General features: G+C 41.7%; 2 non-coding genes across 2 annotated transcripts; both read right to left on the reverse strand.

The window, feature by feature from the left end:
• Positions 1-7,972: 7,972 nt before the first annotated feature.
• On the reverse strand, positions 7,973-8,079 carry LOC130716339 (small nucleolar RNA R71). Its single transcript, XR_009011957.1, has one exon. It is a non-coding gene; the product is annotated as a small nucleolar RNA R71 (small nucleolar RNA).
• A 9,238-nt stretch (positions 8,080-17,317) lies between these two features.
• LOC130716312 (small nucleolar RNA R71) lies at positions 17,318-17,424 on the reverse strand. The gene has a single exon (XR_009011931.1). It is a non-coding gene; the product is annotated as a small nucleolar RNA R71 (small nucleolar RNA).
• Between the last annotated feature and the right edge of the window lie 7,360 nt (positions 17,425-24,784).

Here is a 24,784-nt window from a genome sequence, read left to right on the forward strand (position 1 = left end):
TTCGAGGTCGAAACTATTTTAAGGAGGGTGGCATTGTAAGACCCTAAACTTATTATTGTATCACTTATGTGAAGTATTCAATAAAAATGAAGTTTGTAGTGAAGTTTGACTTTATTGCTAATCTGCCTGTGACCTTCTATGAATTTTTGAGAGGTCTTAACAACCTTTTTTGGAGAATCTTCCTTCATGCTCATTGTAGCCCTCTGAGTTAGCTAAATTCTCCAATTGGTTTCATTTCAATCCGATATCTATAGCTCAAGATAATTGAATTTTAGTGAGCGAAGGTCTTGCTGTACAGTTCCAGCGATTTTTGTTGATATGATAACTTTTTAATTTCGAATTTACCTTTGATTTTTAGAGAAAGGGGGAGGGTTTTAATTGGGTTTCAGGTCTGATTACTTGGAACTTGGTGGGCCAAGAGAGCTGACTTGGATCGGGCTTGAAAGAAAAGAAAAACCCTAGCCCACATGCAAGTGTGGTGGCCGCGAGTTTGATAGGGGTAAGGGGGGGGGGAAATCCTAATTTTCTCTTCATTCTGAATTAGAAGGTCCCATACACCACTCTTACGTGAAAAACTTCAGAAGAAAGAGAGAGAGAAAGAGAGAAACCGAGAGAGAAGAAAGAGGAACCACCGCCACTTTCAACCCTAGCGCCGGCCACCACCGTGCGTGCGAGAGAGAGCGTGCGGGCGAGAGGGGGGGAGGAGATCGAGCGAGCAGAGAGGGACAGCAAGGGATAGCTTCTTCCACACTTCATCTTTCATCTCTTTGCACCACCCAACTAGCAAGGTAAGGGCTGGTCTTAGGTTGGGTAGAATGATTAGGGTTTTGCTATGAGAATTTTCATGAGAATAGATGTGTTATTGATTGTCTTGCATGAGTTTTATGATCATAAATGTTGCTGGACCTTTATGCTTGAAAACCATGTTTATTAGGGATTCTTGGCTTAGAGTTTGAATCAAGATGAATCAAGAAGGAACCCTAGACTTGAACGATGGTGCCGTTAGAGACAAACGGTAGCTTGCACGCGAGGGAGATTTTGTGGATCATTGCGGCTCCACGTGATATGGTTTACTGTGGTCACCGTGAGACTTGTGTTTGTGGATCATTGCGAATCCACGTGATTGTACATCTGCGGATGTATGTGATTGGCCAAGGAGTTTTTGTGGGTTATGTGATGTGAGCATGCGCTAGTCTAACTGACTAACTGTCATAAAACTTAAATTACACAAACGAATGAATATTGTACTTTATGATATGGTTTATGATTCTGTTATTTGCAACCTGACCCTTGCACTACTTGTTTATTTGTTGATTTGTGGGGAGGGGGTAGATGGTCGTGTGAGTATCGGCGACGCCACATTCCTAGACGATGAAGCTCTATGATGAGAAGGAGGACTCAGCCTGGAGGACTGACACGTCAGGGGTCCGCCGTGTGTATGTCGGCTACATCAGACCTATCGGAGAAGACCAAGAGGGCAACCCAGTGGAAGTTCAGACGATGACGGGAGATATGTTGAACTTATTTATTTTCATTATATTGAGTTTTCTAGTATATTTTAAATACTTTTATTTCAAAATGTGGGTTTTCACACATGGGTGTGGCCACCGTACTATGCTTTAATTACAATGTTTAATTTTGGTTAAGTTGTTTATTCGTTTTATTCCGCTGTTAATTATTGGTATTTTCACATCCTAAGTTAAGAGGTTTCAATTAAAAAGAATCTTTGTCACTAATGAGGATTAATAATTGAATAGACGAAAATTCTTTACGAAAATACACGTGATTACTTACTTCGTGACACTCGAGAAATCGGGGCGTTACACATCACTCTAGCAGATTCTGTTCTTTCTTTCAACCACACCATTCTGTTGTGGAGTAATAGGAGCAGAGAACTCATGCTTGATTCCTTCATTTCCACAATATTCTAAGAATTTGTCATTCTCAAATTTCTTTCCATGATCACTTCTGATTCTCATTATTCCATAGCCCTTCTCTCTCTGGAGTTGCTGGCTTAGTTCTCTGAATACTTCAAAAGTTTCTGATTTTTCTACAAGAAAGCTCACTTGAAGACCCTATTTTAGTAGTGTTTTTAGGGTCATTTCTTTGAGTGTTTTGAGTCTTTTTCTTTGTCTCATGTAGTGTTTCATGCATTCTCATGCATTTTTATGTTTATTTGAGTTTAAGTTTAGTTTTAGTAATTTTATGGTTTTATGAGGGTCCTTTTTTCATTTTTATAGAGTTTAGGACTTGCATGTGTTTTGCCATGGTTTTGTGAGGACTAAGGTGGTTGAAAACCCCTTGAATTTCTTGATTGTATAACTTTTCTGGGTCCTTTAGTGCTTCAGCAAGTTACTCTTGAAGAAAGAAGGCCAAAAGGGTGAAGAATTGATGAGATCATTCAAGGGGGGGTGTAACACCCCGATTCCAGGTGTCACCTTAGTAACCAAAAATAAACTTTACGCGGAAAACAGGTAATTTTTTTTTTCGTTTGATTCCTTTTAATTAAAGCGATAGAAAATAAAGACATAACCCAGCAACTAAACTAACCGATGTACAAACATATATACATGTACAACCTCAGCTGCACGTCACCGTCACGCGCACTCGCTGTGACCTCAAAGTAGTGTGCCCGTAGGCAAATATGTACAGAACCAGTAGTGTAAGTAAGAAAGATCATAAGTACAGTCATCCAAGAGAAAGTCGGCTCCAAAAATGGCCTCAACAAAAGACCCCTATAATCCGACAGACTCTCTGTGATTCCCCATCAAGAGAACCACACAAAAAGCCATGTATCGGGAACCTACCCTGTCCCAAAAGTAAGACGAATCAGAGCTCTACACAAAATATGACGCTGCCTAACCTACCCTCCCAGTACTGCTCATACCTCCTCCTCCTCTCCCTCGTCGCTCGGCGAGTAACTGTCCCCACTACTATCGGAGTCCGAGTCGGAATCCATCGTGATCATCTCGGTGTCCAAGTCCACGACCTCCCTCCTAACTGTCCTGCGCACCGTCCTAGTCAAGCCCGTCTCAACATCCACCTCTCAAGTAAGAACATCCTCCTCCACCACCCGAACCAGAGGATCCACACGGTAGCCGCGCGGTGGAGTAAAAGGAAAACAACGTGAGGCAGATGGAACAACAGACTCCCTCTTAGGCTGCACGAGCCTTGAGGACGACGCCACGTCGGTAGGATCGATAACAGTAGCAGGAGGTGGCGCAACAGGTGTGGCAACAGCAACCTCGATCTCGGCTGGGTCCTCGTCATCGAAAGAAGATGAAGTCGGAGGTGGTGCAGGTGGTCCTCGACCAGTACCTGGTCCACAGCGAACTGAAGGCGGCAAGTCAAAGCTCAGCTCCATGCGTCGTAGCACTCCCCTCGTCAAACGTCCACGCTCGTCTGTCCGGTCCTTCATGACCCTTCCCCGGTACGTCGCTCGGTGACCTGCAACATCGATCACCCAAGCGGTGGGGGCATGACGGTTCACCAACTCATACCTGATCCCCCCCGAGGGAGAGACCATCGAAACCAGTCCGCCATCGACATCTTGCAGCAGGCCGACCGCCCAAACACAAACATGAAATCAAAGCCAAAGTGCTAGGGTCAACTCACGGAAATAAGTAATTATACACTCAGCATGTGATTGGGGTATAGATATATATGTTTATATATATATAGATTAATAAACCTAGCATGTTATTGTCTCTAACAATGCTTCAATAATTCAAATAGCATACAATTCCAGTCAGAGTGAATGTATGCGTGAAATGCAATTCAATATGATCCGGATAGTTGTTTGGGATGGGCACCACGAGACCGCACGACACAGGCCTAGTGTCGCCAACTCTGCTCGGATGTCGCTTACAAACCCATGCATAGTCGGATCAGCCCCAACCATCAATGGTCGTGCCACTCTGCCCGCTATGTCGAAGATACACCCAGGTGTTCTTCGATGAAGGCAATTCCCCAACCTTCGCGAAGCATTCCCGTTCTTCACCATTCGTGAAGCATTCCCGTTCTTCACTGTGGCTCAATCTTTCGATTGTACAAACCCCGAATGATGCATGATGCAATATGGTTAGCCAAACATCGAATCGTCCTCCCAACGCAAGTGTTTAGATCAAAACCCAATCTCGAAACCCAAGAGTTTAGTGTCGGTCAATACAACACAACTCCAACAACAAGAGTACTAAAGTACTCGGTGACTTTCAGTCATCACCGTGGCTCACCCCCGTGATGTCCACCAATTCTCAAGAACCCATAACAAAAGTCGACTTTTCCCCGTCTTTCGCAGTTATATTCCCCTTTAGTTTCCCTATGTTTTATTCGTTAATAAAAACGTTTCGAATTGAATTAGTCAAGTTATGAGTTTATTTCTCGAAGTCTAAGTTTCCCAAAGTCTCTAGTTTTCAAAATTCTATTTCCTTTCTAAGTTTTCCAAAAACCCACCAAAAGCAATTCCCGGGGAAAGTCTAAGTATACCAACGAATGGCTAAGTCTCAAACCCCCTGTTTGAACTTGCCTAGGGTTGTTTCCCCAACCCGAAATATCAAATATAACCAGTTCAGTGGTTCCCCCTCTCCGAAGTTGCGTCAAAACGCACAATTCAATAACATCTCAATATCATAAGTTATGGAAAACATCATAACATTAATTCATCATCATAATCAATATCAAAGTAAAGCATAAGTCGAATTTATCGACGCCTATCATGCAGTCTTAGCTAATAGGTAAGTTGCCCTAACCTCGAGTTGCTCCAGCCTCGTGGTCTAGGTTTCCTTCACACAAATGCTCCGTAAAACCCAAAGTTTCTTCAACTGAACCTCGGAGAAAACAAAGTAGAAATCCAAACAAAATCGATTAGCTCGATCACAATACAACTCATTGACGATAGATAAAGCATTGAAGCTTCAGAATACAACAATCGAGTACGAAAAGACAAGTTTTCGAAAACGAAAAACTCCCCCCCCCTCACTAACATGCTCTCGGCCAAAAGAGGAAAAGAGCTCCGGCTTTTTTTCTTCGATCTAATCTGATTACAAGGTAGTTTTAGGGTAAAACTAAGGCAAAGAAACTGTCGGAAAAATTTTCGGACGATCGGATCGAAATACGGCTATTCAGGGGCGTTTTGGTCCAAAATAAAAGCTCAAAACCTCAAAGTTAAAACTTCGGAAAACAAATTTGACAGCGATGTTCCTAACGACATTTGTAACAACTAATCCTAAAGGCACGAAGTCGGATTGCGACTTTTCGACATTAAAGTTTCGAAATGTGCGCAAAAAGGGTTTTGAATCAGTTTTTCAGATCCTTGACAACTCGATCAAAATCGGCGAATATCGGCGAGTGTTCTAGGCTCTTGGGCAAGTACAGAAGATATCCCAAGCGAAAAATCAAGAAAAACGGATAGTTTTACGAAAAGCTCGAAACTTTGAGCACAGAAAGAGATGTAGAAACGCAGTAGAAACAATGATCAGAGGTAAGAATCAAGCTAGTTACCTCGATACCTTCAAGTAGGGACAAACTGTGCGAAGATCGGTCAAGTTTCGGAGAAAATCTTTCTCTCCTCTTTTCTCTCCTTGCTCGCGGCCTCTTAGGAAGAAAATGTGAAGATATTTTGATTTTTCAACTATTTATAGGAAGGTGAAATCGCGGGAAAATGAAAATTTCGCGATTCCAATTTTTGCAGCACGTTCATCGGTGAATTCTAAGAGAGATTCTGGCGACAGAATTCCAGAACTCAAAACAAATCTCTATAATTAGGGAAAAACGATCTCTAAAATCCCAAAAGCGGTGTAAGTTAATCTGTCCCGAAAAACTACTTTTTGCTGTGAAGGTAAGACGACAAAACTTCGTTCTGAAGAAAGATTGGAAACATCGAAACAAATCTGGCAACGCGGACAGAAACTTCTTCATTCAGTGATTGAATTTAGGGTTTTGAAGCAAAGAAATAAGCGTCGTCGGACTTCCGAGAATTGAAACCTATCGTGCGTACTGTCCAGGGTTCCGAAATGAAACACTGGTCGAAGGAAAAATAAAGAGAACTTTTTATTTTACCAAGGATTTGAAATCTCACTTAAACGTTGCTTTAAGAGCGAAATTAGCCTATTCTGTACACTCTCGCCATAAAGCAGGTGTGCAGACGACTCGCACTAACTCCTAAAACGACTATGAAACAATCCTCAAGCAATTCCTGAACTTTCTTCTTCATTAATCTTTCTCGAACGGCGAACTCCTGTCACGCTTACACTGATCCTACGCGTGAGTCGGAAAAGTAACTTGTTCTGCAAATCCAGGTCTTACAAAGGGGGGGTTACAAAAGTGGAAAAGTCCCCAAATCCGTGTGTCTGGCGCCCAAGCGCCCTAGCCTGGCGCCTGAGCGCCAGCTTGCCAGAAGGGGAAGTTTAGCTTCTGCTTCATGGGCGCTCAAGCGCCCCAGCTCAGCGCTTGAGCGCCCTGGCTCGACCAGAATGCCTATAAATAAGGCTTTAGGCCATTTTGTTCATAACTTCTGATTTTTTTCTTAGAATTTTACCAAGTATTGACGCTTAGGAAGTGCTTTTGGGTCTTGTGAGAGGCTTCCACTTTGTATTTTCCAGGTTTCTTTTACATTTCTTGTATGGATTTCCTAGCCATGAGTGGCTAGTACTCTTTTTTGCTTTGGGTTCAATGTAATTTCATGAATTTCTAGTTTTAATTCCTATCCCTATGTTCTTGTTCTTGAATCTACCTTGTATTACAATTCTATAATGCATGATTAGCTTGGGTGCACTCTTGCTAAAGGCTGAATTATAATCATATCGGAAGATTGTTACTTTTTAGGGACTATGGTTGAAATTGATCTCTCTATGCTTGCTTCTAGGAATAGAGTGGGGGATTGGTTTTGTTGGCCTGAAATTGCTTGTTAATAACCCTCATATAATTGACTAAGTACACAAGGAATTGGGCTTAACTATTAGTATGGGAGAATTGCTCATGTGAGGAATCAATGAGTGAGTATCTAGGCTATAACAACAAGGGATTGATTCAAGGTTTCAATTGCATAGGGTAGGTTGATTAGGGAGGATCGGATGAACATTAACCCAGTGCATCTTTATCAATTGATATTTTCATCTCTTTACTATTGCTATTTTTGCAAACTCTTTGTTACAAACAATCAAACCAAAATCTGAATTTTACTTGCTTTCAAAACTCACAAGCTTCAAGCTTAAACCATAATTCTCACTCACGGTCCTTGTAATTTCGATATTTAAAACCCGGAGATATTTGTGCACTTGCAGATTGACCAACAAGTTTTTGGCGCCGTTGCCGGGGACTGTTTGTGGTTTTCGGTTTAAGTTACGAGTTTGTAGTTTTTACATTGCATTGAACAGGTGTTACTAACCTTTTCTCTAGTTTTGTATTTCAGTTTATGCAAGGTAGGCTTGGCATGGATCCATCGGTGTTTGATGTGGAGCCTAAACGTACTCTTCACCGTCGTCGAGCTCAACAAAGGCTTGAAGCCATGGCTGCTCAAATGACGGAGGAAGAGATGCAAGCGCACATAGACGCAAGGGTGCAAGAGGCCCTCGCTCAAAGACTTGTAGAGCAAGAGGCAGAAAATGCCAATCGCTCTTTGAGAGACCTCACCATGGTTGCCATGAGCTACGACTATCCCGGCAGCATTGTTTTCCCTGAAGGCATGGAAAACTTTGAGCTGAGACCGGCATTTATCAATTTGGTGAGCCAAAATCAGTATGGTGGAGGTGCTCTCGAGGATCCTCATGCACACATGGAGCGGTTCATCCGCAATTGCAACACCTACAGAGTACAAAATGTCTCAGCGGACACAATCCGCTTGAGCTTGTTTCCATTCTCATTGAGGGACACAGCTGAAGAGTGGTTGAACTCACAGCCCCAAGGTAGCATTACCTCTTGGGAGGATCTTGCCGAGAAGTTCACCACTAGATTTGTTCCAAGAGCCCTTTTGAGAAAGTTGAAGAATGACATAATGACGTTTGCTCAAGCTGCCGATGAAAATCTCTATGAAGCTTGGGAGTGTTTCAAAAAGCTTTTGAGGAAGTGTCCACAACACAACCTCACCCAAGCAGAGAAAGTGGCTAAGTTCTATGATGGTCTCCAATATTCTTCAAGGTTTGGCTTAGATGCAGCTTCCAACGGAGAGTTCGATGCCCTTCTTCCACAAGTTGGGTATGAGTTGATTGAAAAGATGGCTTTGAGAGCCATGAACTCTAGTAATGACCGCCGAGCCCGAAGAGGAGTCCTTGAAGTTGAGGCTTATGATCAACTTATTGCCTCCAACAAGCAACTCTCCAAGCAAATGGCCGAGATTCAAAGTCAAATGAAAATCACCAAGATTGGTGGTAGAATTGCCAAAGTGGAGTGTGTGACTTGCGGAGGACAGCTGTTGGTCAATCCGCAAGTGTACGGAATTCACCCGGTTTTAATTTATCGAACCACAGGGAATTGGTGTGGCAATTCAGTTTAAGCCTCGAGTTCACGGTAGGGGAGCGAGTAAAATTCAGTTTTAAAGGTTGATTGATTGTTGTGATACTTAATTAGAAAGCTAGCAAAGATAATCCTCTATCCACAAATGCCTTGGGTTCTTGCTTGACTAATTCAGTTCTAATCAACCTATTCTATCCACAAAACTCCGAGTCTCTCCTTGATGTTCTAGCCTAATCAATCATTTATCGGTGCCTCGCATAGACAATCCTCTCAAGCCAAAAGATAAGCACAATTCCTTGGTAACCTAAACATTTGCTAAAGGCATTAAGCATGCAATTCAGGCCAACAAACCCCAACCATTCCTCTATTCCTAGTAGCAAGCATAGAAGAGGTAACCCCACAACAAGTCCCTAATCTATAACAAACTTCCGTTCTATTATAGAAAAGTATAAAGCTAGCACATGTTCTAACTTGAAACATAAAGCATGGATATGGGATTCAAGGGTTTACTCAGAGGATTCATGAATAGAAATAGGAATTAAGATTAAAACATCATAAGTCTTACAAAGAACCCAAAGCAAAGGGATTTAGCCAAACATGGCTATGAAATCCATACAAGAAAAGAAAGACAAAACCTGGATCACAGGACTTGGAGGAAGCTCCTCGAGCTCTAGAACCCAAACCCTCTCTTCTAACTTATTGAAATATGAGAAAATGACAAAAGATCCCAAGAGAAATGACTAAAATCCTATTTATAGGTAAAATGGACGAGATTTCTGGTGTGCCGGGCGCTCAAGCGCCAGACTGATTTTTCCAGCATTTTGGCTTCTGCCATCCTGGCGCTCAGGCGCCATTGTGGGGCGCTTGAGCGCCCCAGCTCGCCTAAAAAACCTTAAATCTTCATTTTAAGTCCTCTTTAATGCCTCCTTCAAGTCTTTAAACCCCTTGGCCTTCTTCCGTCAGCTGTTACAACTTGGTTACTTGCAAAGAAAGACTAGGAACAAAAGTAAGAAACTTAAAGGTTAAATTGCACCAAAGTATAAAATGAACTAGGAATTAAACAAGACCCCTAAACTCTACTAAAATACCAATAAAGACCTTATAAAACCATGAAATTACCAAAGCAATGCAAAAGGACTAATAAAGATAAAAATGCATGAGAATGCATGAAACACTACATGAGACTCAACAAAAAGACTCAAAACCCACAACGAAATGACCCTAAAAACACTACTAAACTAGGGTCATCAACAGCATGATAGTGAAAACTGTACCGAGACTAGGCCGAAAGAGGAAGTCAAGGCCATGGGTCAAGCTCGTAATGACCCCTTCTCCAATACTTACAATCCTGGATGGAGGAATCACCCCAATTTCTCTTGGAGGCAAAGCAATAATGTCCAAGGAGGTATGTATCAAAGGCAATTCCCCAATCAAGTAGTTCAAGGTCAATCCTCAAGGCAGCCACAAGAGAGAGGAGAAGGTGAAGGTGGTGTTAGCAAGAAGAGTTTGGAGGAGTTGGTTGATACTTTCATCAACCGAACTGAGAACAATTACAAGAACCAAGAGGCGTCGATTAAAAACTTAGAGAATCAATTTGGCCAGCTGGCCAAGCAAATAGCCGAGAGACCTCAAGGTAAATTTCCTTCCGATACTATTCCTAATCCTAAACAGGAGAATGCCTCTGTAGTGACTACTAGAAGTAGTAGGGTGATGAGCGAACCAAAGAAAAAAACAGAGGGAGAAAAAAATGAGGAGATAGTTGAGGGAGAGGTTGTGGTACCCATCAAGACTAAGGAGGTTATAGACCTTATTCCTAAGGTTAGCAAGGTTCCTTTTCCTAAGGCCTTGTCTAAGTAAAACATAGACAAGAAGTTCTCAAAGTTGTGGAAGTTTTCAAGAAACTCCACATCAATATTTCTTTTGCCGACGCTTTGGAGCAAATGCTCATATGTGCTAGGTTCATGAAGGATATCTTGTCTAATAGGAGGAGTTTGAAGGGGGTTGATGAGACGGTAGTATTGAAAGAAGAATGTAGTGCCATCTTGTAGCGGAAGATGCCAATGAAAAGAAGAGACCCCGAAAGTTTCACTATTCCGGTGGAGGTTGAAGGGATGGCAGAAGTAGAAGCACTTTGTGATTTGGGGGCGAGCATCAACTTGATGCCGCTTACCATGTTTGAAAGATTGAAACTAGGAGACGTTACACCAACAATGCTCTCTTTGCAAATGGCAGATCGATCCCTTAAGACACCATACGGGATTGTGGAGGATGTAATGGTGAGGGTGGACAAGTATGTGTTCCCCATGGATTTTGTTGTGCTTGACATGGAAGAAGATGAGAAGATTCTGCTCATTCTTGGCCGACCTTTCTTAGCTACTGGTAGGGCTAAGATTGATGTCGACAACGGTCATCTCATTCTTCGGGTTAGTAAGGAAAAGGTAAGGTTTTCTGTTTTCAATCCCATGTTAGAGACTAACCATGTTGATGACTTTGTCTGTGATGCAATCAAAAGTGTTCCAAAGGTTCAAGAAGAGACACCAAAGGTGGGAAGGAAAGGAAAGATGATGAGCTTCCTCCGACTCTCCTCAAGCTTGTTAGTATGGGGGGTCAAAGTACGAGAATCTCCATGCTCATATGGTGAAATTTTCCCTTGCAAGTGCTCTTGGCAAAAAGGATGGGGTGAGTGATGATGATTTGAAAATCAAACTTTTCCCTCATTCCTTGAAAAAGGGAGCAAGAGCATGGTGTGATGAGAAGAAAGACATAACTGTAAGATCAAGTTTTGATCATGTAGTACAACTCTATGTTTTAATGATTACAAGTTAACTATTAAGTATGAACAATTATGGTACTCTAACGTGTTTGTTGAGTGTTTACTTGACAGGCACTGACTTTGATCTAATTACACATAAATCAGAAGCACTTTACTCACAGAGTAACCTACGCAACGCTTTCGCACTCTCTATGTTCAATATGAACAGTAGAAAAGCTTTAGAAGATCTGAAGATAGTTAAGCTCTGATGTGGATTTAGATCACTTGAAGTTCTAAAGACCAGAAGTTCTGAAGATCCAGACGCTCTGAAGATCCAGACGCTCTGAAGGTTCAGAAGCTCTGAAGGTCCAGAGGCTCTGAAGGTCTAGAAGCTCTGAAGGTCCAGAAGCTGAGAAGTGAAGACTCTGAAGTCCAAGAGTAAGCTGGCTCTGAAGACCAAGTACTTCTCCTCTGAGTTCAGAATCAGAAGTTACAAAGGTCAGAGGATCCATGCTTCCCTCTGACTCTGATCAACAAGCTTCACAAGTTCCTACACGAAGTATCGCTCTGATCAGAAGTCAACTAGGATAAAGGTCATGTCACTATCCAAAGTACAAAAGCAATTGTACTATCCTGACGACCTTACCGAACATGCTCAGCAACAGCAGAACCTGGAAATCTCAGATCTGCCCTCCAACGGTAGCATCTCCATGCAACGTCCAAACCCTAATCCTTGGAGTATATAAAGAGGCTGAAGATTGAAAGATGCCGCCTAAGAAACTTGTTCATGCGCAAGCAATATTAAAATATTCTCTTAGCAATCTTTCTTCAAACCGAACTTAGTGTGTTTAGCTTTCTAAGAAGCATTTCTTTGTAAACCCAAACCTTCAAACAATTGTTTGATTTTACTTTAGGAGACCAAGGTTGGTCGGATCCTAGAGAAGACTAAGACAGTGAATCTTGAAGGTATGAAAAACGGTAGAAAGGGGGGGGGGTTTGAATAGCGTTTTCAGAATAAAACTTCCACCTTAAAGATTTTAACAAATCTTTCGAGATGCAAGTAAAGTGCTTAAGATAAGAGATAAGAAAAGCACACCAGAATTTTATCCTGGTTCACTTGATGAATCACTCAAGCTAGTCCAGTCCACCCGTGAAGGTGATTTCTTCCTTCTTAGAATGAAGGCAATCCACTAATAAGATAATTGTTACAACTGCACTTGAAACCTACAAGTGACTAACAATACACTGACTTAGCTCACACTAAGATTCACTCTCTTTGTCTTCTCTAGGATCCGATCAACCTTGATCTCCTAAAGGTAAACTAAACAACTGTTTAAGAAATATTGTTTACAAAGAGATTGCTTCTAAAAAGCTTGTAGTAAACACAATGAATTCAATGAAGAAAGAATGCTAAGAAGATTTGGATATAGCTTGCGCGTATGAGTTTCTTCCAACCGCATCTTTCAGTCTTCAACCTCTATTTATACTCCAAGGATTAGGGTTTGAACGTTGCATGGGAATGCTACCGTTGGAGGGCAGTTTTGCTGTGGCTGAGAATGTTAGGTTAGGTCGTCAGGATAGTACAATTGCTTTTTTACTTTGGATAGTGACTTGACCTTTAACCTCGTTTGACTTCTGATCAGAGGAGCGCTTCGTGTTGGAACTTGTGAAGCTTGTTGATCAGAGTCAGAGGGAAGCATGGATCCTCTGACCGTTGTACCTTCTGATTCTGAACTCAGAGGATAAGTACTTGGTCTTCAGAGCCAGTTTGCTTCTGGACTTCAGAGTCTTCACTCTTCAGCTTCTGGATCTTCAGAGTCTTCTACACCATCAGAACTTCTGAGCCTTCAGAGTGTCTGGGTTGTCAGAACGTCTGGATCTTCAGAACTTCAAGTGAGCTGAGTCCTTATGAGAGCTTGATTAACTTCAGATCTTCTGAAGCTTTTCTACTGTTCAGATTGGACATAGAGATTGCGAAAGCGTTGCTAGGGTCACTCTTTAAGCACAATCCTTCTGATTAGTGTGAGATCGTGTCAAGGTCAGAGCCTGTTAAGAGCACACTCAGAATCCACGTTAGAGTACCATAATTGTTCATACTAAGATCTTAACTTGTAATCATCAAATCATAGAGTTGTACTACTAGATCAAAACTTGATCTTACAAATCTTAGTGATAGCTAAGTCATTGTATTGTTAGTCACTTTGCAGGTAGCAAGTGCAGTTGTAACAAACTCTTATTAGTGGATTGCCTTCATTCTAAGAAGGAAGAAATCACCTTAACGGGTGGACTTGATTAGCTTGAGGGATTTATCAAGTGAACCAGGATAAAATCATTTGTGTGCTTTTCTTAACTCTTATCTTAGTACTTTTATCCTTGGTGGTTGAAGAGATTTTCTTTAAATCTGAAGTGGGTCGAGTTTTAGTTTTAAAACGCTATACAAACCCCCCCTTTCTATCGTTTTTCATACCTTCAATTGGCATCAGAGTGCAAGTTCTGATTACCACACCTAACAGTGTTCAGGGATCCGGGCCGGTGTGAAAAACTAAAATGGCTGCCACCATTGAAGCGCAAAAAGATGTCTACAGTGCAAAGCCTCCTATGTTTGATGGGCAAAGATTTGAGTACTGGAAAGACAGGATTCAAAGCTTTTTTCTGGGCTTTGATGCAGATCTCTGGGATATTATAGTGGATGACTATGAGCGTCCAGTTGATGGCGATGGAAAGAAGATCTCCAGATCAGAGATGTCTGCAGAACAAAAGAAGCTTTACTCACTGCATCACAAAGCTAGAACTATTCTTCTAAGTGCCATTTCTGATGAAGAAAACCAAAAGATAACAGATCGTGAGTATGCTAAGGGTATCTTTGATTCCTTGAAGATGACCCAAGAAGGAAACAAGAATGTGAAAGAGTCAAAGGCATTGTCTTTGATTAGGAAGTATGAATCTTTTCAAATGGAATCCAGTGAGTCCATTGAAGACATGTTTTCCAGATTTTAGCTGCTCATTGCTGGAATAAGACCCCTCAACAAAAGTTATACCACTGCTGATCATGTGATGAGGATTCTTAGAGGTCTTCCTGAGAGTTGGATGCCCTTGATAACCTTCTTGGAGCTGACTAGAAATGTTGAGCAGATGAGTTTGGAAGAACTCATAAGCATACTAAAGTGTCATGAACTGAAGCGTGCTGAACATCAAGATCAGAAGAAGAAGTCTATTGCCTTGATATCCAAATCTGAAAAGGCTAAGGCTCTCCAAGCAGAAGCAGAAGAATCTGAAGAAGGCTCTAAAGATTCTGATGAGGATGAGCTGACTCTGATCTCCAGAAGGCTTAACTGCATCTGGAAGCACAGGCAGAGCAAGTACTAAGGCTCTAGAAAGGCTAAAGGAAAGCATGAATCCTCATATGGTCAGAAGAAGTCTTCATCGAAGGAAGTCACATTCTTTGAATGCAAGGAACCAAGGCACTACAAGAGTGATTGTCCAAAGTTGAAGAAGGACAAGAAGCCAAAGAAGCATTTCAAGGCTAAGAATGGTCTCATGGTGACTTTTGATGAATCGGAGTCAGAGGATGTTGACTCTGACGAAGAAGTTGTTGAAGGACTCATGGCTATTGTCAAGGACAAGCAAGCAGAGTCAAAAGAAGCAACTAACTATGAACCTGCATCAGAGGAAGATACAAACTCTGATGATGAAAATAAGGTATTCGCTTCCTTCTCAACCTCTGAACTTAAATGTGCTTTGTCTGATATCATGGATAAATATAACTCTCTCTTGACAAAGCATAAAAGGTTGAAAAAGGATTTCTCTGCTGTTTCTAAAACTTCTACTGAACATGAGAAAATTATTTCTGAGCTGAAAGAAAATAATCATGCTTTAGTTAACTCTAACTCTGTGCTCAAAAACCAGATTATTAAGTTAGAAGAAGCTGTTGCTTGTGATTCCTCTGATATAAAGAATAAATCTAAGTATGAAAAATCCTTTCAAAGATTCCTAGCTAAAAGTGTAGATAGAAGCTTGATGGCTTCAATGATCTATGGCGTAAGCAGAAATGGAATGTGTGGCATTGGATATTCTAGACCCAGTAGAAATGAGCCTCCTATGCCTAAGGCTAAACCTCTTGATGACCCTGTTTTAGTAGTGTTTTTAGGGTCATTTCTTTGTTTGTTTTGAGTCTTTTTGTTGAGTCTCATGTAGTGTTTCATGCATTCTCATGCATTTTTATTCTTTTCCTTAGTCTTTATTTTGTTTTGGTAATTTAGTAGTTTTATAGGTAGTTTTCTTGCATTTTAAGTAAAGTTTAGGACTTGCATGGTTTTGTTGTGTTTTATGAAGGACCTCTTGTGCTAATGAGCTCTTGGAGCTTCTAGAATCTTCCTTGTCTTGTTGGTTAGGTTTGGAGTGCAGAAACTGAAGGAGAAAGAAGGCCAAGAAGCATGGAATTGATGAAGAACTTAAAGAGGATTGAAAAGAGGAGTTTCAGAAGCCAAAAAGTCCTTTTCAGGCGAGCTTAAGCGCCTAGGCGCTGGGAGTGGGCGCCTAGGCGCCAATAGGGTCCAGAGGCATGTTTTTCAACATGCAATTGGCGCTCAGGCGCTCTGAATTGGCGCCTGAGCGCCCAGCTTCGTGTAATTTGCCTATAAATAAGGCTTAGGCCAATTTCTTTGATACATTTTGACATTTTACTCATTTTTGATCAAGTTTGAGAGCTGAGGAGAACTTTGGGGCCAAGGGAGGCTTCCAACTTGTACTTTTTCTCAGGTTTTATTTACATTTTCTTCATGAATTCACTAGCCATAAGTGGCTAGTTCTCTTTTTGCTTTGGGTTAAGAGATTCTATGAAATTTTAATTTGTTAAATCCTATCTCTATGCATGAGTCTTGATTCAATCTTGTATTGCATGTTTAGTTTTGGTGCACCTTTGCTATAGGCTAGATTATAATCAAATGGAAATTTGTTATGATTTAGGGACATGAATTGGAATAGGTCCTTCTATACTTGCTTCTAGGAATAGAGTGAGGGTAGGGTTTTGTTGGCCTGAATATACATGATATTATACCTCTTATGAATGTTTAAGTACACAAGGAATTGGGCTTAACTTTCAATTTGAGAGAATTACTTTTGTGAGGAATCAACTAGTAAGTACATAGGCTTTTACAACAAGAGTTGAATCAGGGTTTCACATGCATAGGATAGGTGGACTAAAATGGATTAGATGATCAAAAACCCAAGGCAATTTTCCATCATTTGTTTTTCACAACTTATTCATCATTGCTCTTTTGCAAAACTTTTGTCATAATCAACCAAAACCAATCTTTGAAATTTACTGCTTTAAGAACTTGCAAACTTTAGGCTTAAATCAACAATTCTCACTCACAATCCCTGTGGTTCGATATTTTAAAACCCGGAGGTATTCGTACACTTGCGAATCGACCAACAAGTTTTTGGTGCCGTTGCCGGGGATTGTTTGTGGTTTTCGATTTAAGTTAAAGAGTTTGTTTGTTTGTGTTACTAAGCATTGCATTGAATAGGTGTTACTAACCCTTTCTCTGTTTTGTGATTTCAGTTTATGCACGGTAGTCTTGGCACGGATCCACTGCTGTTTGATCCGGAGCCAGAACGCACCCTCATTGAGCTGCTGAGTTAGCCGCCATGGCTGCCCATATGACGGAGGAGGAGATGCAAGCCCACATTGAAGAAAGAGTGAATGAGGCTCTTGCTCAAAGACTTCAAGAGCAAGAATTGGAGAATGCTAATCGTTCTCTTAGAGACCTCACCTCGGCTGCTATGAGCTACGATTATCCGGGCAGCATAGTTTCCCCCGATGGCACGGGAAACTTTGAGCTGAGGCCGGCATTCATCAACTTGGTGAGCCAAAATCAGTATGGTGGAGGTGCTCTTGAAGATCCTCATGCACACATGGAGCGGTTTATCCGCAATTGCAACACCTACAGAGTTCAGAATGTTTCAGCGGACACCATCCGCTTGAGTTTATTCCCTTTTTCATTGAGGGATACTGCTGAAGAGTGGTTGAATTCACAGCCCCAAGGTAGCATTACATCTTGGGAAGACTTGGCTGAGAAGTTCACCACAAGGTTTGTTCCGAGAGCCCTCTTGAGGAAGCTCAATAATGACATCATGACTTTTGCTCAATCCACCGATGAGAATCTCTATGAAGCTTGGGAGAGGTTCAAGAAGCTCTTGAGGAGGTGTCCTCAACATAACCTTACTCAAGCTGAACAAGTAGCAAAGTTCTATGATGGTCTCCAATATTCTTCGAGGTTTGGTTTGGATGCGGCTTCAAGTGGAGATTTCGATGCCTTACTTCCACAAGTGGGGTATGAGTTGATTGAAAAAATGGCTATAAGAGCCATGAACTCTAGTAATGATCGCAAAGCCCGAAGAGGAGTCCTTGAGGTTGAAGCTTATGATCAACTTATGGCCTCCAACAAGCAACTTTCCAAGCAAATGAATGAGATTCAAAATCAAATGAAGACTACCAAGATTGGTGGTCGAGTTGCCAAAGTGGAGTGTGTGACTTGTGGAGGGCCACATGACAGCGAAGAATGCACAGAGACTAGACCGGAGGAGGAAGTGAAGGCTATGGGTCAAGCTCGAAATGACCCATTTTCAAATACTTACAATCCAGGATGGAGGAATCACCCTAATTTTTCTTGGAGGCAAGGTGGTAGTGGGCAAGGAAATGGTTTTCAAAGACAATTTCCTAGCCAAGGATTCCAAGGCCAAAGCTCAAGACAACCTCAAGAGCGAGGAGAAGGTGAAGGTAGTGGTTCCAAGAAGAGCTTAGAAGAGTTGGTGGAAACTTTCATCAACCGGACAGAGAATAATTACAAGAATCAAGAGGCGGCTATCAAGAATCTTGAGAATCAATTTGGCCAGCTGGCCAAGCAAATAGCCGAGAGACCTCAAGGTAAATTTCCTTCCGACACTATCCCCAATCCTAAGCAAGAAAATGCCTCTGTTGTAGCCACTAGAAGTGGGAGAGTGATGAATGAATTGAAGAAAAAAACAGAGGGAGAAAAGAGAGAGGATAGAGTGGAAGGAGAAGTAGTTGTGCCTATTAAGGTGAGAGAGGAAGTTGATCTTACTCCTGAAACTAGCAAGGTTCCGTTCCCTAAAGCATTGGCTAAGAAGAGCTTAGATAAAAAGTTTTCAAAATTTGTTGAAGTTTTCAAAAAGCTCCATATTAGTATACCTTTTGCCGATGCTTTGGAACAAATGCCTATATATGCTAAGTTTATGAAGGATATTCTGCATAAGAGAAGAAGATTGAAGGGAGTAGATGAGACGGTGTTGATGACGGAGGAATGTAGTGCCATTTTGCAGCTGAAGATGCCAAAGAAGAGAAGGGACCCCGGAAGTTTCACTATTCCGGTGGAAATTGAAGGCATGGCTGATGTGGAGGCCTTGTGTGATCTTGGAGCGAGCATCAATTTGATGCCGCTCACCATGTAAGGCCCTAAGTTCAATTTGGAACAATTTTATGGAAGTTCGAATAAAATTGAAGTTTTAGTTAATGTTTGATAGCTGGCAGATTAGAACTGTCAACTTGTGCGAATTTGTAGAGGGTCTTAACGACTTCATTTGGGAAAACTTCCTTCATGAGAGTTGTAGCCCTTTAAGTCTAGAAAATTCTCCAAGTGGTTTCGTGTCGATCCGATATCTGTAGCTCCAGATATCCCCGTTTTAGTGAACGTAGTTCCGGCTGTACAGTGCCAGCGGGATTATTACATTGTTTTTCTTCTAAGTCCGAATTTAATTATGAATTTACCTTTGAGGGCTTAGGTTTTAGTAAGTTTCAGGTCTGATTAGGTAATTAGACTGGTGGGTTAAGGTTGGACTTGGGTCGGGCTTGTGGAAAACAAAACCCTAGCCCACTTGTGGGTTGCATGGGATTTTAGCCAAGGGGGGAAACCCTATTCTTCCACAATCAGAAAATAGAGATACACTACAGCACCTCCACGTGAAAAACAAAGAGAGAGCAGAAGAGAGAAAAGAGAGAACGTGTGAGAGAAGAGAAGGGAGCCGCCGCCCAAGCCACCACCATTGTCGCCGGTCACGCACGCGAGCAAGGGAGAGAACGCGAGTAGAGAGGGATTCGCGAGGGAGAGGAAATAGAGAACGAGGACAGCAGCTTTTGAACCTTCTTTCCATCTCCAAACTTCTGTTTTTCCATCACCAAACAAGGTAAGGGCTGGTCTTAGGATCTTTTGGGTAGAATAGGGGTTATATCATGAGTTTTCTTGGAAAAATTATGATTCTTGCCATGCTTTGACATGATTTTATGTATGAACTTGATTGATGTGCTTGAGGTTTTGAATATGCGATGTGTGCTGGACTTTTCCAGGTCATATTGGGTTACACTGTGAACATGTTACTATATTTGATGCTGGTAGATGACTTAGAACCCTTAGAATAGAATGGCTTAAACGAAATTGATGGCAAATGCATTCTCTGTCAGATTTCTGTGCTGGACAGTAAACTTCAGGTCCTATTTTCACTTGTTTCTGGTCGTCAAATAAAGAAATGATTAAAATACAAATTGTAGATCTTCGAAAGAGCTTTCCAGGCATATAAAGATCATAAATTTTGGTCTAGTATTGTGTGTTGTAGGTCGTTTTGGGTAACTGTCATACTTGCTGTTTTTCCCTGTGTCGGACAGAAACTTTAAGGAGTAATATCACCTAATTCTGGGGCTCAAATGAAAATGATTTTAACTAGAGAGTTGTAGATATTTAAAATAGCTTTCTAGAAAGGTATCATACGTGATTTTTGGTTGAAAGATGCATTCTGTGGCTCTATTTTTGTGAAAGTTGTTTCTGCTGTCAATATGTTGAAGTTGCGATGATATATTATGCATGAGTGAATGTTCTTGCGTTCCTTTACGTGGATTATATTTATTTTCTGAGTTAATGGTTCAAGGGTCGCTCACCTAGCCGAAATTCCCTTGTAACCCGTGAATGTTGTGTTGTGAAGGTTGTTGTATAAAGAGTATGATAAGACTCTAGGATTGATTTTAGAGACTTAACAAAGAGAAAAGTGTAATAAACTCGCTTGCAAGTAAATGTGAATAATTGGACATAGGTCTGGTGAGGACTATGGACCATGAGAACGATGGTACCTTGCACGCGAGGGTGTTTTGTGGGTTGTACGGTGAGTCCCCACGTGATTGGCTGACTGCGGTCGCCTTGTGATTCTGTGGACGGACGGTGAGTCTGGCGGACGGTGAGTCCCCCCACATGATTGAGGGTTGTACGGTGAGTCCCCTCCGAGATTTGTTCATCTGCGGATGATCGTGATTATGGCCATGGAAGTTTTGGTGGGTTGTGTGAAGTGAGATTCCGTTAGTAACTGACTCTTTCCCATAAAAGACATATAATGTACTTATATTATATATGTTGTTGTTGATTTTGTCATTATCATTCTTTTGTTGGACCTGACCCTGCTTGTTTGCTATGTGTTTGTTTGGGGGGGGTAGATGGTCGTGAAGATAATGGCGATGACTCATTCTTGGGAGTTGATGCTACGTGACGTGCCAATACTGGAGGACGACTACACTTTAGAGGAAGAGGAAGAGGCTAAGGAATAGGGTTTGGGTTGAGAGTCTTTTGTTTTCTGTTGGGGTTGAGAGTTTCCGAAGTGTTGGTATCGAACAATTTTATTGCTTAAATTCGAATGAACAAGTTTTGATGTAATCTTTATTTTCATTCAGGCCTTTGTTTCGTACTCTTTACAGTTGGTTATTTAAAAAGTTTTACGAAGTTGGTTACTTCCGCGTGTTTTTGGAAAGGTTATGTTTCAAGAGTTTTTGTAAAATGAAAGGTTTGTCATTAATTGAAGATTAATAAGTGAATCGACGAAAACTCTTTACGAAAATTGGTTAATTAGTTACTGTGTAACACTCGAGAAATCGGGGCGTTACACACCATGTTTGAGAGGCTTAACCTAGGAGAGGTTACCCCAACCATGCTCTCCTTGCAAATGGCGGATCGATCCCTTAAGACTCCATATGGGATTGTGGAGGATGTAATGGTGCGGGTGGACAAGTATGTGTTCCCCGTAGACTTTGTTGTGCTGGATATGGAGGAGGATGAGAAGATTCTTCTCATTCTTGGTCGACCTTTCTTAGCTACTGGGAGAGCTAAGATTGATGTTGACAAGGGTCACCTCATTCTCCGTGTTGGTAAGGAAAAGGTACGGTTTTCTGTTTTTAATCCTATGATTGAGACTAACCATGACGATGACTTTGTCTGTGATGTGATTAGAAGCAGGTCGAAGGTTTCGGAAGAGATCCCCAAAGTTAATGCCCAAATTGATGAGTTCCATCCGGCTCTCATCAAGCTTGTTAATGGTAACAAGTATGGGGGGTCCAAGTACGAGAACTTGCATGCTCATATGGTGAAGTTTACCCAAGCTAGCACTCTTGCTAAGATTGAGGGTGTTACAAGTGATGAAGTGAAGATTAAACTCTTCCCTCATTCTTTGACGAGGGAGGCTAGAGCTTGGTTTGATGAGCAAGAGGACATAGCCTCATGGGAGGATTTGCTCCAGAGGTTTTGTGCAAGGTTTCTTCCTTGCACTTGTGGTAAGTTAATCAATGGAAAGGAATTTCCTTCCTAACACCATCGGAAGGAGAGTCCACCTAGGACTATAACCTAGGGCTAAATGGGAGACAACCCATTCTTTTTATTTTATTATTTTCTATCTTTTAATTTTGTAGCATTTTAGTATTTAATTTCAAAAAAAAAAAAAAAAAAGAGAAAAATTTTTGTGGAAAAAACTGGGTTGAGCGCCTAGGCGCCAATTAGTGGCAGAGGCACTACCTCTGTATCTGGCATGAGCGCCTGAGCGTTCCCTATGAGCGCTCGAGCGCTCTTATACGTTTTTTCTGCCAGATTTTGGGTTTTAAAACCCCAACCTTTCATTTTCCCACTCTTAACTCTCATTTCTCTCATAAAAACGCACCCCACTCTCTTCATACCCCATTGCTACTTCTCATTTCTCACTTGCACACACATTAGCTCTTCCTTTTGCTTCAAAGTTCTGCATTGCATCAAGTCTATTCCACTTGCACCCACTCACTCTCAAGTCAAGGTAAGTTCCATTTTCCACTTTCCTTCATTTTGGTTCATTAGTTTTGCAATGCATGCTTCTTTTGGGTAAGGGTGAGTGAATTTGTGTTAGTGCAAGTTGGGTTTGGGTTATATTTGTTCCTTATGGGTTGGTTTTGTGCTTAATTAGAAGGGGGTGTGAATTTGTGAGGAATGGGTAGTTAGGATTTTGTGGATTAGTTTAGTTTAGATTTTGCTTATAAGGTGTTTGATAGAATGCCTCAATGGGTTCTCTTAGTCGATTTCTGGCAAGTGCTTGTGGTAGTTTTTCTCTCTTTGCCAAAATCACTAAGAAACTTGTTGGGTGCTCTTAGGTTGTTCTATTTTTGTTTTTGTACAAAGTTTCTTCTTTCTTTTCTTTTTATTTTCGAACTAACATTTCTAACATTTGTGGCTTGTGTATGGGCTAACAATTTTGCAGATGCCTGTAAAAAGAGCAAGAACCAACACAAGAGTTGCAGCTTCTTCCTCCACCTCCCGGAGTTTTGACCGCTTCCGCTTCCTATCAGCGATTAAGGAGGAGTTTTACCGAGCTCACCTAGCACACAAGGAGTGTGTGAAGGAGCGGGGAGTTTTGTATCGGGAGGGAAGGAGAGACCTCTTGGGCATGCAGGAAGCCATGGAAATTAGGAGGTGGAAGAATTGGGTTAACCCCATTCCGTTTGCTTGTGAGGTCATGGTTAGGGAGTTCTACGCGAACACCTACTGTGACAATCAAGAGGACAGGTCCAGGCCACCGGTGAACTCATCTTGGTTCAGGGGAGATGTGATTGATTACAATCCAGCAGTCATTCGCAGGCATCTTGGTCTCCTCACGGAGGACCAAGAGAAGGAGCTTTTCCCTGAGAAGGCCACTTATCATGAGCTCTTAGAGGAGAAGTCACCGGAGATCTTGGAAGACATGAAGGCAGTGATTGTTAGGCCTGGGCGGGACTGGGAAGCAGTTGAAGATGAGATCATTTTTGTGAGAAGGAAGGATATGACACCGCTGGCTAGAGTTTGGGCTGAATTTTTGCAGGATTCCCTCATTCCTAGCTCTAACAAATCTGAAGTTAGAGAGGTTACATTGGTTGCCATCTACTGCATCGTGAGAGGTCATCCTATGGACGTGGCCACCATCATTGCTGGTCGGATTTATTCCCTCTACAACAGGAGTAAAGACAAGCATCGACCCATCTTTCCTCACTTGATTTGCTCTTTGATTCATGCGGTGAGGGACAGAGCTAGGAGGCCAGTCCATGTTATTGAGAAGAGGTTGCCAGTGGCACCTCTGCTCAGTAAGGAGAGGATCGCTCAGCTTTATAAAGAATGGACGGTGAGGATGCCTCAAGAGGATGAAGAGGAAGAGGATCCTGAGGAGCCAGCGGAAGAAGATGAAGAAGAAGAAGAAGAAGAGGAGGAAGAAGAAAATGTTGAGGTGGTGAATGAGGTGGTTACTCCACCACGTGCTGACCCTTCTCCTGCTTGGATGGAGGCCGCTTTCGGGCGGATGTTTTTGAGGCAAGATCGCCTGCACAGGGATCTTGAACTCCATTGGAGGGGAGGTAGCACATCAGACCTGTTGGTCAATCTGCAAGTGTACAGAATCTACCCGGTTTTAATTTATCGAACCACAGGGAATTGGTATGAGAATTCAGTTTAAGCCTCGAGTTCACGGTAGTAAAGCGAGTAAAATTCAGTTTTAAAGATTGATTGTTTTGGTGATTAATTAACAAGCAATTGGAATATAAGTGTGTGAAGAACAATGGTGAAAATGCCTTGGGTTCTTGCTTGACTAATTCAGTTCTAATCAACCTATTCTATCCACAAAACTCTGAGTCTCTCCTTGATGTTCTAGCCTAATCAATCATCTATCGATGCCTCGCATAGACAATCCTCTCAAGCCAAAAGATAGGCACAATTCCTTGATAACCTAAACATTTGCTAAAGGCAATAAGCATGCAATTCAGGCCAACAAACCCCAACCCTTCCTCTATTCCTAGTAGCAAGTATAGAAGAGGTAATCCCACAACAAGTCCCTAATCTATAACAAACTTCCGTTCTATTATAGAAAAGCATAAAGCTAGCACATGTTCTAACTTGAAACATAAAGCATGGATATGGGATTCAAGGGTTTACTCAGAGGAATCATGAATAGAAATAGGAATTAAGTTTAAAACATCATAAGTCTTACAAAGAACCTAAAGAAAAATGGATTTAGCCAAGCATGGCTATGAAACTCATACAAGAAGATAAAGATGAAACCTTAAACATAGGGCTTAGAGAAAGCTCCTCATGCTCCAGAACTCAAACCCTATCTTCTAACTTATGAAAATATGATAAAATGACAAAAGTTACAAAAGAAATGACAAAAATCCTATTTATAGGCAAACAGGTCGAGTCTGGGCGCTCAGGCGCCAATTCAGAGCGCCTGAGCGCCAATTCCAAGTGGAAAAAGCAGCTTCTGGAGGTAATT

Source organism: Lotus japonicus, chromosome 4 (assembly GCF_012489685.1).
Source record: "Lotus japonicus ecotype B-129 chromosome 4, LjGifu_v1.2".
Classification (NCBI taxonomy): domain Eukaryota; kingdom Viridiplantae; phylum Streptophyta; class Magnoliopsida; order Fabales; family Fabaceae; genus Lotus; species Lotus japonicus.